The 15,812-nt window shown below is 48.8% G+C and overlaps 1 pseudogene; it reads left to right on the plus strand.

Moving 5' to 3' along the window:
• The first annotated feature begins 827 nt into the window (after positions 1-827).
• LOC114109589 (small ribosomal subunit protein eS17-like) lies at positions 828-1,311 on the plus strand (annotated as a pseudogene).
• The last annotated feature ends 14,501 nt before the right edge of the window (positions 1,312-15,812 follow it).

Here is a 15,812-nt window from a genome sequence, read left to right on the forward strand (position 1 = left end):
TTGGACAGCAAGGAGATCAAACCAGTCAATGCTAAAGAAAACCAACCCTGAATATTCGTTGGAAGGATTGTTGCTGAGGCACTTGGGCCATCTGATGTGAAGAGCCGACTCCTTGGAAAAGACCCCGATGGTGGGAAAGACTGAGGGCAGGAGGAGAAGAGGGCAGCAGAAGATGAGATGGTTAGATAGCTTCACTGACTCAAAGGACATGAATTTGAGCAAACTCCAGGAGATAGTGAAGGACAGGAAGCCTGGCGTGCTAAGAGGCGGATACGACTTCACAACTGAACACCAACAGCATCAGTCATTGGGAGCAGCAGATTAGCTGGCAGGGAGGGTGGACATACTGTTCCTAATCTGTGGACAAGAGGCTCCTGTGGGTGGAGGGAAGGCTCCAGACAAGGCTGTAGCCGCGCGCCGTCAGCAGACCACAGGGGCTGGAGGCCCCCCCAGTACCATGTCCCGGGCAGAGCCCCGAAGCCTCCACACCAGAGGGGCCACCGCCGATCTCCTCCGGGGCTGTGGGGACAGAGGGACCGTCCTCCCAAGGCCAGCGCGAGCCGTGTGCTCAAACTCATGGGAGAGCCGCAGTGCTTCCCAGTTGGGAATTTTGTGAGTTTGTTTTTTTTTACGTAGGAAGAGAGGGTAACAATAAAGCGCTACCCTTGGAAGCTGTCAAGTTCTTCCCCGAGTTGATAGACTCAGAAAATACATCCTGAGTGCCTGCTTTCTTCTAAGCCAACTGTGGAGCTGCAGAGATGAAGAGGCCTTGCCCCTGCCCTTACGTTCCTTGCTGCTTCTTGGGAGGGTGGCCATGGGGACAGATCATGGCTGTTGACTTGGAGATGTGTGACGCGGGGGCACCTACAGGGGAGAATGGCCGCCTTGCTCTTGTACCAGGAACCCGCCTACACGGGCTGTGTTCCCAGAACACCATGAAGAAGTCCGCCCGGGTTATCACTGAGGAGTACTGCATGCGCCTGAGCAATGACTTCCACACCAACAAGCGCGTGTGCAAGGAGATCACCATTATTTCCGTCAAGAAGCTCTGCTGCAAGAGTGCGGGCTACAGCCACCTCTGATGATGCAGGTTCAGGGAGCCCCATGAGAGGGGTCTCCTTGGAGCTGCAGGAGGGCCAGGACAGAGGAGAGACGATTACGCGCCTGAGGTCCCAGCCCGGGGTCAGGAAATCACTGACGTAGGTCCTGATGCTAACGCTGAAGCCCTTGGACTTGGGCAGTCTGTCCAACCTGCAGGTCACTTGGCCTACAAGTGGGATGAATCTCAAAACACCACGTGGAGGCGCTTGAGTCTTTCTGCTATGCTGTAATGGTGCCCCACTCCAGTGTTCTTGCCTGGAGAATCCCATGGGCAGAGGAGCCTGGTAGGCTGAAGTCCATGGGGTCGCTAGGAGTCTGATACAACTGAATGACTTCACTTTCACCCATTGGAGAAGGCAATGGCACCCCACTCCAGTGCTCTTGCCTGGAGAATCCCATGGGCAGAGGAGCCTGGCGGGCTGCCGTCTTTGGGGTCCCTCAGAGTCAGACACGATTATAGCAGCTGCGCTATAATATTTTCAATAAACCTGACAACAACAACACAAAAGGAGACAGGAAAGGAGAAGAAGAATCGCTGCCTTATTCTGTGTTTCTCTGTTCCAGGTACTAGAGACATATACGTACACTGTCGTTTAACCGCCACAATGGCCCTATCAGATGAGCCTTTTTTTTATTCCCCTAAAGCATTTGAGGGCTGCCCAGGTGACTCAGTGGTAAAGAATCTGCCTGCCAATGCAGGAGATCTGAGTTCGATCCCTGGGTCAGGAAGATCCCCTGAAGGAGGGAATGGCAACCCACTCCAGGATTCTTGCCTGGAGAATCTCATGACAGAGGAGCCTGGCGGGCTGCAGTCCATGCAATCGAAGAGAGTCGGACACGAGTGAGCAGCTATTCAACAACAGTGACGCGTACGGGACCCACAGAGATTAGCTGACTCGCTGGCGGTCACACAGATGGAGGTCTGGTTTCCTAACAATTCCCCAAGTCCATGCTTCTGACCACACAGATGCTGTCACGCGGTATGCTGGGAGGGCAAGGAGAAGGCACAGGAAAAGAAGCCCCCTGATAACTTAAGCTGGGAATCCTACCGTAGGGAGTCAACTGGAAGGGGGAGAGGGGATGGGTTGTGCTCAGATGGAGCCCAGTGAAGTTCATGGTTTTCGCATTCTAAGCAATTGGTATATTTTAGGAGCAGTCTTGAAAAAGAGCAGGACCCTGTGGTCCTTGCCCCCTCAATGTCCTTTGCCTGCCTTTTGTCTATGGAAAGCTTTAGTCTAAGAATAAGCTTAATCAGAGTAATAAGCAATGCAGAAACAAGGGGAGACAGTCGAAGGAGACCAGATACTAACACTGCGGTCAGTAAGCATGAACAAGGACAGTCAGCTCCTTCTCAAGGGCTGTAGGTAACAGACAGAGCCACATGCTATGAGCTGTCATATAGATGCTAAAACCTCAAATGGAGAAGTTAACTACACGACCACCGGACTGTAGCCGCGACATGAGCCGCTACAATTCTGAGAATGGGCCTCGAAGAAATGGAACAAACGGCCCCTGGAACTGTAGATTAACTGAACCTGAAACAACCCAGGGGACTCTGGGCAGACCACCGACGACCAATTTCAAGACGGCCGACAGAGACGACTGTGCTGTTTCTGCATGAACCCCCCACTCTATGCGTAAAAGTCCTCGCCCCAGTGGTGGCCAGCGTGGGGGAGTCGGCCTGTGGACAGTCGCCGGCATCTGAAATAAAGCAAATTTCCTTTCCGCCAGCTTGGTCTGCTTATTCGTTTTTGAGCGGTGAGCAGGCGGACCCCACGACTTTCGGTAACAGTTTCACGGACTGCTCCACTAACAGTTTTGACAAAGAAAAATAAGGTCATGTGCCAGCCCGATACGTCTTATCTGCTGAAGCAAGATAAAACTACATGGTTTTGGGGGTTTTTTTCGCTAAAATAAGGGAGATATATTATCACTGTTGCAATCAAAGTGTCTGTGAATGCAGAAATGTTCATTATTTATACAGCAACGTGAATGCATTTGGCAATTTACCATACGTAGCACCTGCTGAACAAACATTCCTCTCCCCCAAAGAGCTGAGAGAAGTACATTATAGGGCAAAACAATGCAGGAAAAAGATAATCTCAGAAAAGCAGACGGGAGTTTGTGGTCTTTATGGCCAGAAAGCTGCATGGAACAGAAATCATTCCCTGTTTAAGTTTTCAGTGCTGAGACTCGGGACACTGTATTTGTAAAACACAGAGTTGCCTGATCAAATCTATCATTTTTACCTTCTTCAGGAAACCGATGAAACCGCATTTCAGAATCACCTCTTTGGAAATCAGAGTTGAGGAAAAGCCAGCGGTTTAGGAAATGGAGCTGAGAAGTGGACATAAAAGGCAAAAGGGGATTTAAAATTAATGCAGAGGGGTCATGATTTAGAAAGGATTTGCTTAACAGCTTAGAGAAGGGCTGTGTGTCTTTTAGAAATGTGTTCCTGGGTTGATCAGAGCAAGATCAGCTGGCTCTCTGCAAGTTACTTACCTTTCCCAGTGGCCGCTGATTCCGGGTCCATGGTCTGCCCAACCAAGTCATAAACATGGGTAGTGGATCACAGCAGGAAGTGGGCTGGAATGTGGCTTGAAGGACAGAGGTCATCACTATTTGAGACAAGTAATTCAAAGTAGCTATCATGATGGTGGTAATGAATCAAACTAGCCACTACTGAGGAGTTATTTTCAAACTGGTGGCGCTAAAGTTGAGTAATGCGTATTATTTAAAATGGTGTGGATGCATGGTTAAAATACCCATTGGTCAACTGATATTAAGTTTATAATATTAATATTAATTTGTTATCTAAACCAGGACACTTTTGTTGATTAAAACAAAGAGGTACTATTAATAATCACCCCAATACATTATGGGCAAACCATGACTGTTTCCAGCAAATCTGGACCTATGGTCACCACAGCCATTGGTGAGCCGTGTACAAAATGAAGAAATGACCAGGTTACCAAGAAACAATCTGTGAAACCTGAACCTTCTTTATTCATCTTCAGCCGTCAGGGAAGGCATTTACCCTCCAGAGAGTATGAGGAATACTAGACTGCACTCCACAGAGCCTCCTGGATGGGAGCCAGAATTAGGTTTCAAACAAGTTCTTACAGAGCATTTGTCCTTATCGCCCACTGCATTTCTTAACCAGTTTCACTGACTTCAAAGAAGCTTTGAAGAAAAAAGAAGAACCTTTGAGATGTGTGTGAAAACCACAACAGAAAGGGCATATTTGGCAGCATTTCTGGCTCATCGCTTAAGAAAATACTTCCTGGTGAATGTGAGTCAGCGTTTATCCATTCAGCAGCGCTCATTACTGTTCAACAGACGTTAAACTGCAGGCCAGTGTTCCTCAACCTCGCCAACAGCGAAATTGGAGCCGGATAATCCTGTGTTGGAGGGAGGCTGACCTGTGCATTATCGTGTTTAACAGCATCCTTGACCTCTACTCGCCAGATGCTAATAGCACCTTCCCCTGAGTTTTAATGATCCAAAACGTCTCCAGCCATTGCCGAGTGTTCCCTGGGGGTGAAAGGGCCCACAGCTGAGAACCACTGGTGCAGACCATGACCTCTCCGTGCCATTTTGTTTGCTACTAACTTGGCCCATGCTCTAAAGGAGTACAAATCCTCACTCTTGCAGCAGGACGGGTCTCAAAGGAAATGACTCCTCTCTTCCACATGCTTATTAAAGCCCCTGTAGCATTCCCGCCATTGGAAGGACTGAGGCTGAAGCTGAAGCACCAATACTTTGGCCACCTGATGTGAAGAGCCTGATGCTGGGAAAGACTGAGGGCAGGAGGAGAAGGGGCAACAGAGGATGAGATGGTAGGATGGCATCACGGACTCAACGGACATGAGTCTGAGCAAGCTCTGGGAGATGGTAGAGGACTGGGAGCCGGGCATGCTGCAGTCCATGGGGTTGCGAAGAGTCGGACACCACTGAGCGGCTGGACAAGAACAACAACAGCAACATCCCAGGCGGGTGGTCATCCAGACTCCACTTGTCTCTTCCAACACCAGGAGCTCACTTCCTCCTCGCGACACAATCTCTTTAATGGTTGGCACTTTGAATATGAAGACGTCTTTAATGCTGAGCACAAATAAGCTTCCATCCTAACTTTACCCAAGGGGCACTGAGCAAAGTATCTCCTCCTCGGCTAGTACTCTGCCCTTATGCATGGAGCCTCCTTTCTTCCCGGAGAAGCTCCCCTGTTTCCTTCCACAGCACCTTTCTTGATCCACCAGCATGTCTCTCCACCTCAAGACTTTCCCAATAATCAAAATGATTACGGTGAGGAGGAGGATGACAATGAGGATGACGGTGGTGGTGTTAACCATCTTTTATGGAGTTCCTTCTATGTGCTGTAGGCTCTTTATCCATTACAATGCCATCCAGTGTTCCAAGCATAGTAACTGTTTGCTTCAGTCGCTAAGTTGTGTCCAATTCTTTGCGACCCTGTGGACTGCAGCATGCCAGTGTCCTCTGTCCTCCACGATCTTCTGGAGTTTGCTCAAATTCATGTCCGCTGAGTTGGTGATACTATCTAACCATCTCATCCTCTGTCACCCCCTTCTCCTCCTGCCCTCAGTCTTTCCCAGCATCAGGGTCTTTTCCAATGAGTCGGTTCTTCACATCAAGTGGCCAAAGGATTAGAGCTTCAGCTTCAGCAACAGTCCTTCCAATGAATATTCAGGGTTGGTTTCCTTTAGGATCTACTCGTCTGACCTCCTTGCCATCCAAGGGACAAACATAGCAACTACCCCCAAAAGAAACTGGCAGGTTGAACTATGATTCCCACCACGTCTTGCCCTAGCTCGTGAGCCTAATCTGGCTCTCTGCAGCACAGCTCCGCCGCCCCCCCCCCCAGACTTCCAAAACACTTCCGGAGTTGTCTGAGCCCATAAGCTTCTCCACTTTACCGCCCGTGAGCATCCAATGCCATCTCCCAGTCTCGTCACATCCCACCACGCGACACATGAGCCCACATCTACGCACACCCTGATTCTTATTTCCCTGGAACCCCTTAGGAGGGGGTGCCTCTACCCCCACTCAAATACTGCTCTTCCTTCAAAGCCAGGTAGAATCCTCCTTGATCTACTTCAACAAATCAAATACTTCTTGAGTAGCTCTCTGTGCCAAGCACCGATGCAGAACTCAGCCTGCCTCTCAGAGAACTTGAGACAGAGAGGACCTTTAGTCGCCGATCAGACTTCTCAGCCTTCCCTCGTCTCGCTTCCAGCTGCTCAAGACGGCTCTGGCCGGTTAGGAATCTCACCCCGCTCCACCCCGGAAAGAGAGTTCTCCCATTGCAGCTTCACGAAGCGGAATTAAGGGAATGGAGAAAGAAAAGGGAAACACCCAGACAGAGGGGGAGAGGGAGGAAAGATGGAATAAAAGGTGCACGCTTGTGTTAGGAAAGTCGGGCTGTTTCGTTTGCAAATTTTCAGAGCAGGCACTGTCCCGGGGGCACTTAGAGAAGAGAGGAGAGTGGCTTTCGAAGAATGGCGGTAGATTGCATAGTCTTCCATGTTCCTCCTGAAACACAAGAAACATTTTAAATTACTTTTAGTTACTAGATTGTGTTTATTTGACTGCAAGGGCATAAAAACCCTGGATTATGTGGTCCTCAGTTTATATTTCAGTGATATCTACAATCTAAACTTGGACCTTGGGACGTAAAAGGGAGAACCGTTTATAATTATTCTGGAATAGCAGACAGAAATCAGGACCGCACTGGACAAACCAAGATGTCCAGTCACCCTACTTAAACTCATCACAAAACGTGGCAAGTGGAGGCATGTCATGTGCCAGGACGACTTTGGGGCCCAAAGGATAAGCACCTTATCCAGCGAGTGGCAAGAGAGGAGAAAATATCTGGAGAAGAAGTCTTTCCAACTCCAAGGGCCTCCTTCGAGCTCTCTCTCTTCTGAATTAAACACTCTGTATCATCTAAATTACACCCTTTCTCTTGTTAATGGCTAATTCTTGCCAGTAATCAGAAAAACAGTTTTTAAAATGTGAAACGTCAGTCTTTAGCATCACCAAAAGGAGGAAAGAAAAGAGCATCATTTTCCTACACATCAAAAGTTCTGGGCAGCAGGTAAAGTCCAAAAAAAAAAAAAGGAGCGCAGTAAGTACAGGTTGTCTGAGCAGCCTTTCTCCCCTCGACTGGGGGTGTGCACTCGTTTTCCAGTTGTTTCATAGCAGCCTCTGAGCAAATGCTCAGTAGCGGGGCCCAAGTCTGATGTCCATGCTTTCAGGCTAGCAGGCATACATGTCTACTTTTGATTAACAGAGACAAGAGTGAACTCGAGTCTCATTTACCAGGCTTCCCCAACACCCCCAAACATCACTTAAGAGTCCAGCACATCCATATACCTACACTGCCAAGTGGAGGTAAACTCTATCTGTCTTCAGCTCTGGAAGAGAACAAGGCTCATGGCGCTCACCACCCTTTTTCTCCCTCCACCCCCAATCTGCTCTGAAGATGTGCTAGATGGCTTGAGGATAGCATTTCAAAGGCCATTCTGTGACCAGTGGGCAGGATCCAAGAGAAAACAGACCATCTCTCTTATTCAGTTAAATTCAATGTGATGTGATGGAAAACCCAAGACCCAGGGAATCCACACTGCACACTGCCTTAGCAGCTCGCCTAGGGTGCAAGCAACTTTCTGGCATTGGTTGGGGCCAGGGTGTGCAGACTGATGCAAAATCATCTCTTTGGTTCTCCAGACGGCAGATGGGGTGATGATGGTTGGGAAAGACCGGTGAAACGTGCCAGGGTAAGTGCCTGGACTCAGACAGGAATGTCACAGGCAGGAGAGGGAATCTCTGGCCATTCAAAGTGGGTCTTTTGATTTGAATGTCAAGCAAACACTGACTTTTCGCTGACAAGTCCAAGAATGTTCTCTTCCCTGCCTAACCCGAGGTGGCACCTTCACTGACTGGTCAACTCCATTATAAATTATTCTTTGGCTGCCGAATTTCATGACATATTACTAAAGACAACTTTCTAGGTTACAGGGAGTCTTCCTGGTAGCTGGTATTTATTCATCCATTTATGTGTGTATTTAATATAATAAAACTCAAGCATTGTATTAAAGGAAGGGAGGAGGCAAGGGAAGGAGGAGGCAGAGAACACGGGAGGAAGGGAAGGCGGAAGGAGGGAGGAAAAACCTTTCCTTACAAACAATGCAGGCTGGAAACAGAATCGTCAACAACTCACTGGCTTCTAAAGAATGAAAGACACTTAGATAAACCGCTGGGCAAGTCATACCATCTCCACCTTCTGTCCGCACTATTCCTTGAGAAACATAAGGGACTCCAACCAGACGGATCCTGTCTTCCAACATTAACATTAGGAAGGAGTTCTGCTTCTAACCAAACTGAGACACATACATTAATAACAACCACCTTCCAACTTCTTCCAACTTTTGCCATCATTTAATGGAGACTATAAATGTCACCTCAACTTCAGGCTCGATTCAAGGCATATTCGAACTAGGAACAATCTGTCATATGTATCTGGTACGTTTTATCCTGTTTTGTGACAAGACACTAAACGATTAGGCCAAAGGGTACAGGGAGGAAACCTCAGTGAGGTTCTCAGAATCTAAAGAATAATCTGTCTTTTTATTTGGCGGCTGATAAATATTTTATGGTTGTTCAGAGGACATGTAAGTGGAAACACCAATTTCCTTTCTGCAACTCTCCCAGAGCTGGTTGTTACTTCTTCATGAGCAGAAACAAGAATTCCCTTTTAGCTGCTCACCTGTGAATGAAAGCCCACTTATCTATGCAGCCAGCACGCTTGTAAAAGGCCTGGTAAGAGGTCATTTCATGTCAGCTTTAGACATATCTCCAAAGAAATAAATGTTAGACCTTGGGTGGCCTTTGCTAAGAAGCCATTTGCTCCCATGCTGAAGTTTTAAGCAATGTGCAGTCCCTCGTGGTTTCATAATTTAGTAATCAGTTCATGGGGGAGATGTCCAAGTTAATTTTCTAAGGCACTTATAATTCCTGAAATTCCTTCTTTCCAGTAATACTCAGGAACAAAAAAATGTGTTCTAGGAAGATTAATCTCCTTGAAAACTGGAGCTGAAAACAAGCTTTCTTTTTTAAGATTTCATTATGTTTGTGAAAATCCCCTCAAAATACATTATACATTTGCCTGCTTTCTTAAACAGAAGACGGTGTGTCTACTGTCCCTGGTGATTTGAAAGGCTGTTGTGACCGATTTCAGACAGTACCGGGGAAAGGACTAAAACCTGGAGAAGCGAGAGAGTCGTCAGATTCAGTCCTTGAATCTTCATGTGAGAATCAGTCAGACCACTCTCTGGATTTGTCATAGTTCTCATCAAGTTTACAACATCTCTAGAAAGGAAGACGTTGAGCCTGAATCCCAAATACCCTATCACCCACCCACCCACCGCCACACAAGCTCACAAGGGGCCACACACAGCAAAAGCACTCTGCATGTCATAATCAGCAGAGGAGCAAACTCAAGCCCCAGAGGGGCCAGGGAGGTGATGAGAGAGGGACATAAGACGCATGGGCTTCCCTGGTGGCTCAGCAGTAGAGAATCTGCCGCTCGTGCAGGAGATGCGGGTTCCCTCCCTGGATCGAGAAGACCCCCTGAAGAAGGAAATGGCAACCCGTCCCAGTGTCCTTGCCAGGAAAATCCGATGGGTGGAGGAGCCTGGCGGGCTATAGGCCATGGGATCGAAAAAGGGTCGGGACGCAACTCAGCGGATGAACAGCAACAACACTGGCTATATATCAGAACCCAGGAGCAGACTGGGGGACCCGAGAGCGGTCTGTCTGAAGGGCATGCTGTGTTCAATTCCAGATCATTGGACCAGGCAAGTCTGCAAGCCCCTTTGCTGCCAGCTTTCCTGACTTGGCAAGAGCAACTGGAGCTCTAGGTGGTCATGTGACCTATCCCCACTATTCAAACACTGTGCAGAATATACACAAAGATTATCTCAGGTCAAACCAGCTGAGATGGCCTAAGACCAGCTTTTGTCAACACTGAGTAAAAGGCATCGGACTCAAGCTCTAATGTGGCTACTACTTAAATTTTATAAGTTAAGTTGATGACCTAACTTACCCTATGTGCAAGACACTAAAATCTCACTTTGTGCCTCTGGACAAGGACCTATATAAGAAGTCAATCAATCCAGATCCATCCTGTTGATTCGCTCTCCTAAAGTCTCAAGAATGCATCCATTTCTTTCCAGCTTGCCTCACCTGCCACCTTGAGAGCCGCCTGCACAGACTCCCCGCTCCTCCTGGCCCCTTTCATCCATGATGCAGAGACCAGGTCCTGTCCAGACCAGGTCACCACCTCACCCTCCTGGGACACTCCCCTCCTTTGAAACACTGCAATGGCTTCCCAGGACATCTGGAATAAAATCCAAATTCCTTACGGTGGCCTACACGGCCTCAACCTTTGTCCAAACTCACCTTGCACCGCTGTCTCCTCACTGTACTCCACCTTCCCCGGCTGGATTCAGCGAGACTCACACATGCAAGGCCCTTCCTGCCTCAGGTTCTATTTTCTATCCCGGTTCTTTGCCCAGCTATCACTGTCTCTCTTTCAGGTCTCAACCTAAGTATCAACTCCTCAGAGAAAACATCCTTGATCGCTGAAGTGTCTCAAGAAAGGGTTCGTTCAAGTCCTAACCCAGATACTCGTGAATGTGGAAATTCGGCCTTTGCAGACATAATCAAGATGAGATGAGGTCGTGCTGGGTCAGTGTTAGTCACTCAGTCATGTCCGACTCTTTTCGACCCCATGGACTGTAGCCTGCCAGGCTCCTCTGTCCATGGGGATTCTCCAGGCAAGAAGACTGGAGTGGGTAGCCTTTCCCTTCTCCAGGGGATCTTCCCGATCCAGGGATCGAACACAGGTCTCCTGCATTGCAGGTGGATTCTTTGCCATCTGAGCCACCGGGGTAGCCCTCGTGCTGGGTTAGGGTGGGTACTAAATCTAATGACGAGTGTCCTTATAAAAAGAGAGAGATTTGACGACACAGAGGGAGGACAACCACCTGAAGACAGAGGTGGAGGGGAACTACCGGCCAAGGCCTGCCAACGCTGCAGCAACCGCTGGGAGCCAGGAGAACTCGTGGAAGGACCCGCTCTCAACCCCCAGAGGGAGCCTGGCCCTGCGACACTGTGACGTTAGGCCTCCAGCTCCCAGAACCTGAGCCAACAGACGTGTGTCCTCTTAATCCACCACGCTGTGGTAGTTTATTGCCGCAGCCCTAGGGGACTGATACAGTTCCCCAGTGTGGAGTAGCTTCCTCCTGTGGCTGCTTCTTTCCCACCCCAGGAGTGTGAGCTCCTTTCGCAGTTCGGAATTATTCCTCAGTGTGTTTGCCTGGGTCTTTCTAAACGCTTAGAGGCCTGCGGTTGGAAACCAGGTCCGATTTGCTCCCCTGTTACACCTAGAGGGCACCTGTCTTATAGAAGATGCTTAAGGCTCTGTGATTTTTTTTTAGCAGAAAATATTTTTAAATAACTTTTTATTTCATTATTTAGTTGCTTCTGGCTGGGCTGGGCCTTCGTTGCCGCACTGGCTTGCTCTGGGTGCTGAGAGCAGGGGCCGCTCTTCTCTGCAGTGTCTGGGCTTCTCAAGGCGGTGGCCTCTCTTGTTGCCAGAGAAAGCAGCAGGATCTAAGCGCGCGGACTTCGGCAGTCGTGGCACAAGGGCTCAGGAGCTGCGGCACGTGTGCTTAGCCACTCTGTGGCAGGTGGGGGGGTCCCAGACCAGGGATTGAACGCCCCGTGTCCTCTGCACTGGCAGGCAGGTTCTTACCCACTGCACCACCAGGGAAGCCCCAAGGCACTCTGACTTTACCCATGGATGTTTATACTCTTTGGGGCTCTTACTGTTTGGGGTGGTTTGTCCTCAGATTGAATAGCCTCAGATTGTTGGTCTGATATCTACTAGTTCTGTCCTCCCAGAATCTTGGAATGATAGTGCTGGAAAGACTCTTAGAAATCACCCAGCTCCCCACCACCACTGGCCCCCAAGGATTTTTTAGATGCGAAAATGGCCTCCCGCATGTGCGGCCAGCTGTCACTCCTCACAGTGGCCAGTAAGTCCTGATCCTGAGCAGCCACCCTGAACTGGCTCTGACCTCCTTGCCTGAGGGTCTGAAGGCTGCCCTCCTTCACCTGCAGAACCTAGTCGCTGCTCGGTGGCAGCTTTGTTTAATTAGAACAATAGAATTTTAAGCCTGGAATCATTCTCCTTGGACATCATTTAAGCAAAGACATGCGACATGCCCTCATTCAACTGAATATGTCACAGTTATATACGGGCTTCCCTGGTGGCTCAGAAAGTAAAAGGAGACTCCCTGCAATACCCGAGACCCAGGTTCAATTCCTGGGTCTGGAAGTTCCCCTGCAGAAGGAAATGGCAACCGACTCCAGTATTCTTGCCTGGAGAATCCCATGGACAGAGGAGCGTGGTGGGCTACAGTCCGAAGGGTTGCAAAGAGTCGAACGCGACTGAACAACTAAACCACCACTACCAGTTATATTCACTTCAAATGTGGCAAGATTTCTTGCTGTGAATTATCCATTCTCAAAAAGTTCCCCCAGATATTTCTGAGCATTTCCCAAAAGGCCACCCCTCAACGGGCCACGGACAAGGCCTTCAAACTTGCCTGCTCGAACCCCATCCAGGTGCCTGCCGGGGCCCCAAGACACCACTTGTGCCTCTCGTGGTACCTACAGTGCACTTCTTGTCTCCTTCATCCTGGATGTAGAGCATCATATCTCACAACACAGCTGTAAACTCTTGCGACACCTTCCTAGGATCAGGAGCTATGGAAGGGAAATACAACACTGAAAACAGTGTGCAGCCGTGGCCCCAGCCAGCGGCCGTCCTGGGCGCTGTCTGGCTCCGGCTGTCCCTGCGGTCAGAGCAGCCGGCGGACTTCCGCCAGGAGAGGAAGCACTCCAGGCCTCCCCAGGCCTCAGCATCTCCTCCCAGTGGACCTCTGGCCACAGAGAAGGTGGGAAGCCCTTCCTTCAGCTCGGCGAAGGCCCACCTCACCTGCTACTCCGAGACTGATTCCGCCCCAGACTCTGCTCCCTCTAGTGAGACACCCCACCGCCACCAGCATTGTCTGGTCCTATGGGCTAATTTGCTAAGGCTGCCATAACCAAGTGCTACCGACTGGGTGGCTTGAAAGACAGAGATTTAATGTCTCGACACTCTGGAGGCTGTAAGTATACTTACAAAGCTCACAGTGTTATCCGGGTGATTCCTTCTGAGGAAGGGTCTGTGAGGGAGACGGTGCTAACTTCAGGAGGTTTTTCCAGAAATCTTTAGAATTCCTTGTCTTAAAGATGTCACATCTAATCCTGACTCCATCATCGCACGGCTGTCTTCAAACCCTCTTCTTTCTGGGCATGCCGGTCACTGTATTTAAATTTGCCCTTCTATAAAGGTAAGGATGTTATTAGATAAAGGGCCACACTAACCACCTCTCTTTAACTTGATTACCTCTATAAATAAGATCCCATTCTGAGGTCCTGGGGTTAAGACTTCAACGCCTCTTCCTGGAAGAAGGCGATTCAATTTATAACCTATAATCCCAATGAGACAAGCACAGAGCAGCTTAACATCCGTCTCAGACCGTGAATGATTTATGTTGAAGTGAAGCTCTATCAACTACAATCCCGCTTTGTCTGCTTCAAGCTCATTCAAATTCTTCAGCCTCCGTCAAGGAAGCCAGGGGTCCAGGTTAACCCAGGGTTGTGTGTTTAATACACACACGTGATGCTGTGATCAGTGATTATCTGTAACATATCAGGGGTTTGGGGCACCGATTACCCCTCCCTCGGCCCAAGGTGCTGAGCAGAGCACACACAGAAACACAGATCTGATGAGAAACAGAGAAGAGCCTCATCCATCTGAGCAAACGCTTGACATCTCAGAGTAAACTTCTAATAAAAACTTGAGTAGAGAAGATGAAGAAATCTCTTTTTTCTGCATGTAGTGCTTTGTTTAAAAATTTATTTAACTTTTACATAATTTTTAAAGTTTATGCTCTATTGACAGTAATTACAAAATATTCGCTATATTTCCTGTGCTGTACAATACATCCCTGTAGCCGTGAAGATGGCTTAACCTTGAGGCTAAGTGGGTCTCCCACTTTCCTCTCCAAATTAGGTCTTGGGGCCAACGTGCCTCTGGAAGAAGGGAGGGGTAAGAAGAATGCAGAGCAGATTCCAAGTTCACGAACGCAGCAAGCCTCCCAGAGGAGACCAACTTCAGAGGCTCCTAGAAACAAAGGCCATCGTCCAGCATAAGACATGACCAAGAGCACAGTGATGGACCCACGAGGGAGAAGTGACTCCAGGAAAACAGGCGCTGAAGAACTAGGAGGAAGTTGAGACTGAGACACCGTGCCACTCCAGAGCATCCGCCCCCCAAAAACCACACCCCTGCCAAGGCAGGAGGGTAAGAGTTCTCTCTACAGTCTGAAAACAGGAGCCCAGGATGCAGAAAAGGTTCCACACCCCCGCCCACACACACACACACTGAGCTTGTTAAATACAACACTGCGCTTTCTTCTCAACAGCTCCCATCTGGTCAATATTTTTACACCCATTTTAAAGATAAGTGAAACTGAAGCTAAGGAAGTAAATTACTGGACCATATTTTTACAGCAAATAAGTTCAGGGAGGAAGCCAGAAAGCAAATCCCACGTCGATCTGTCTGACTCCAAGAGTGACCTGCAGTGTGATCATTTCCACTCTGTGTTAATAAATGATTCACGATCATCAGGAACTTACTGGTTGAAACCCATGAGGCTGGATTTGCTGGTTTGTCAGGGCGAGACGGATTGACGTCGAAAAGCTTATCGCCAGGAGCCTCTTTATACCCACAAGCGGAAAGGAAGTCTATCCAAAAGTGTGCTCATAAACAGCGTCCTGGAGCCTCTCACCAGGATGGAAATGAGAGGATGCTCATGCGGGCTCCCAGCCAAGCGCCCCTCCAGTGAGCTCACAAAATAATGGATGACATTTGCAGCCAGCCTCGCCTCCAGGTCAGGGCTGTCTCTGTGTTTGAACCCTTGACGAAATCACATCGTTCAAAAGCACAGTTGGCAAAAATATGCATCTGGTAAAGTGACACTCTAAACAGATGAATTAATTGAACACAGTTTTTAAAAAGTAGATAATACTTTAAGAGGAGGAGAGGTGACAGCCAGATGCCTTGGGGAAAAGAGCTGGTCTTTCTCGTGTTGGGCACAAGATCCTGACGGGCAGGTGGAGCGTTCACTCTCTGACAACAGATAACTACCTTATAATTGTCTCTTTCAACCCTTCCTCTGGGTGTAAAAGAAAATAATGGAACCAAAGCATATCCCACTGAAGGAAATAAGGAAGGAGGGAGGGGAGGAGGGAAGAAAGGAAAGGAGGAAAGGACGTGTGCAGGGAAGGAAGGAGCTCTCCCTACTGCAAGATGTCAAGTAGCAAGTTTAGAAGAAGCGAGGAAAGTAGAGGCCCACCATTTGCTGACCACCACTGAGGTGGCGACTTAGACAGGAGCGGTCGGTGGATGCTAGGGCCTCTCTGTGGAGTCATGAGAAGGACCAGGAAGTCCACGTACTCTGGGAACGCTTCCCCCAAAACACTCACCAGTTACAAAGAGGGAGCGATTAATTTGA

The sequence above is a fragment of the Ovis aries genome, chromosome 20 (genome assembly GCF_016772045.2).
Source record: "Ovis aries strain OAR_USU_Benz2616 breed Rambouillet chromosome 20, ARS-UI_Ramb_v3.0, whole genome shotgun sequence".
NCBI lineage: Eukaryota > Metazoa > Chordata > Mammalia > Artiodactyla > Bovidae > Ovis > Ovis aries.